The sequence below is a fragment of the Haemaphysalis longicornis genome, unplaced genomic scaffold, assembly GCF_048455015.1.
Source record: "Haemaphysalis longicornis isolate Haplotype H1 unplaced genomic scaffold, Haemaphysalis longicornis Haplotype H1 scaffold_2, whole genome shotgun sequence".
Classification (NCBI taxonomy): domain Eukaryota; kingdom Metazoa; phylum Arthropoda; class Arachnida; order Ixodida; family Ixodidae; genus Haemaphysalis; species Haemaphysalis longicornis.
This window is the reverse complement of record NW_027526295.1, coordinates 251,418,584-251,421,281: the sequence shown is the minus strand read 5'-3', so window position 1 is coordinate 251,421,281 and position 2,698 is coordinate 251,418,584. Positions and strand designations below refer to the sequence as shown.

The 2,698-nt window shown below is 50.3% G+C and overlaps 1 pseudogene; it reads right to left on the bottom strand.

Moving 5' to 3' along the window:
• Nucleotides 1-648: 648 nt before the first annotated feature.
• Nucleotides 649-1,023, bottom strand: LOC144168593 (serine/threonine-protein phosphatase 4 regulatory subunit 2 pseudogene; annotated as a pseudogene).
• Between the last annotated feature and the right edge of the window lie 1,675 nt (nucleotides 1,024-2,698).

Genomic DNA, 2,698 nt, shown 5'->3' with positions numbered 1-2,698 from the left:
ATAACCGATTACGCGGTTTTGGCAAACAAAGGCGCCGTTTGTGAAATGAAGCATTCGGCTATGAACTTTTCAACTTGCCCCAATTATAATTTGCAAGATATCAATCGATCCAAGCAATCCGATATTTTGTTTTTCAAACCTACAAGGATTATGTGAGAGAACATGTAGTACGAGCTTATTTGAACTATACATTTTATTATATCTAGACTTCAATATACAGAAAAAACTGGGTAATCAGAAGTTTAAGGGCCACGGAGAAACGTCGTCACTGACGAAGCTCTACACGTTGCAAGGCATGCTCGGCGTCTCATCAGCCGTCTGTGTACATCTCAAGGTTCCCCGCTTGACCACTCTTGCTCTTATCCTTGGTCACCGCAAGCACTGTTTACAAAGTCAGCATTCGCAGCATTAGCGGCGACCGGAACGTCATGAAAACCGCGATGCACACGTAGGAATCAGCCCCTGCAACGTCGGCGATGGGAAAAGGGAACGCCGGTGATGATTACCATACTGGCGGCGATGTCCCCGTTTGGGCTCGGACCACATTTAGGCGGAGATGCCCTCTTCCTGGCCGCGGCCATGCTTGCAATCCACCCCTCCGAGCGATTCTGCCATGGAATCAGCGAAACTGCCGTTGATCGCGCCATCTCAGACACTCAGGACTCCATTGACTGCCGAAGGCAGTGATGCCTTGGCTTGCTGCGCGAGGGACCTTGGCTCCATCCTGCTCACAACCAGAACGTTCTTCTCCATGGCACGCGTGAACATGTCGGTGTGGTTGTAGTGTTTCCAGGGATCTACCACCAGCTCACGCAGCCGCTGGATGTTGAACGGCGCACAGTCGAAGCGTTTGATGGCCTCGAAGATCCCATATTTCATTTCTTCGTACTCGAACACCTCCACATTGGGCATGGCTGGCGGGTCAGTCGTTGCTGATGCCTCGTGAAATTCTTCTATCACAAGTTCCAGTCTTCGACTCAGAAGAGGCCTCATCTTTTCCCATGGAAACACTGTGTCGCCCATTTTCGCGACGTAAGTGAAGAATTCTTCGAGCAACAAAGGGGCATGAGCGTGATTCCGGTTGGCGAAATCTGTGAGCTCGTCTAGGATAGCCTCTTTGCTGCAGTTCAGTGCGGGCCGCTTTTTCTCGCCACAGGTTTTCCAGGTCCCAGACACGCGCCACCGGATGCTTGTAGCTTTTTACCGAAAGTTGAGCTTCGCGTTGGGCTTGAGGAAAAGGACCGAGGCAGCCGGCGAAATTCTTTCGCGAGTCTCCAAGGAATATTGCAGACTTCTCTCAACGTCATCAACGCCTTCACCCCGACTTGTGCGTGTGTCTTGCTCTACGAACTCGGGAGTGTCCGAACCAGCCCTTGACCTTCCTTTTACAATTGAAGAGCTTTCTTCGGCCATCTTCGATGTGAACAAGCGCTCCACACCAGGCAATGACGGCGTCAGCTATGAGGCCATAGCTCATTTGTCACGGCCTTCTCAGCTGCGCCTTTTAGAATTCTATAATTCAATATGGCAAAGAGGGAAAGTGCCTCCGTAGTGGAAACTTGCAAAAATAGTACCACTTTTGAAACCCGGGAAAGCGCCAACAAGCTACGCATATTTCCGGCCTATTGCTTTGCTCAGTTGTGTTGGAAAGTTAATAGAAAAAATGATACATTCAAGAATGATCTGGTATCTTGAGAGCAGGAAAGTTCTTCCCCAATAAATGAATGGCTTCCGTCAAAACAGATCTTCGATAGATAACATTATCGCTTTAGCGCCTTCTATCGAAGAATAAATCAATTCCGGCTGTACACCAACCGCCATTTTCCTGGACATCAAAGCCGCCTTCGACTCGGTCTTTCACGCAGCAATCCTTGCCGGTTTTGAAGACCATGGTCTTGGAGGCAGAATATGCGCATGATAGCGGACTACCTTGATAGACGGCAGCTTTTTATGTCTACTCCAAGCGGCCCCACATCTTACTACGCTGTAGAAAAGGGTGTGCCACAAGGTGCTGTACTAAGTCCACTGCTATTCAACCTAGCTCTCATTTCACTCAAGCGAGTCCTGCCCCGTGGAGTGAAGATCACAATATATACAGATGACATTTGTATCTGGTGTGCCTCACGTTCTCGACGATCTACACAGCAGCGCCTACAGAAAGCCCTCCATAACATCTCTAGCTACCTCACAGCCCGTGGCCTTCAGCTGTCCCCCGATAAGAGTGTAGCCATGGCCTTCACACGAAAAAAGATGGATTGTGTATAAAAGATGGAGGAAGCGGGCGTGAGCACGCGCCACGATCATCATCGGTAGTTGTTCGAGGACAGCCAATAAAGAAGCACGTATCGCTCCGTCTTGGGCTCTGGGGCTTTGACTCGCGCTAGCTTACGCGACATATTTGGTGCAACCCTTATAGAAAAGCGGTACGACATAGCCGACGCCTTCCATCCGAGTACATCGAAAGCAAATGAAGTCAGCGTACTGGTTGGTTTAGACGCGTACTGGAAGGTGGCCCCGGGCAGGGTGGACTGAATCAACGGAGCCCTCACAGCAGTAGAAACAGTTCTAGGCTGGACCGTTCAAAGAAGGCTCGCTTCTCCCGCATGCACTCTTACCAGTGCCATGTTCCTGTCGTGCATCTCACCCGGACATTTGGACTTTGACGCGTCCGCCATGTGGCGGCTGGATGCCATTGGCA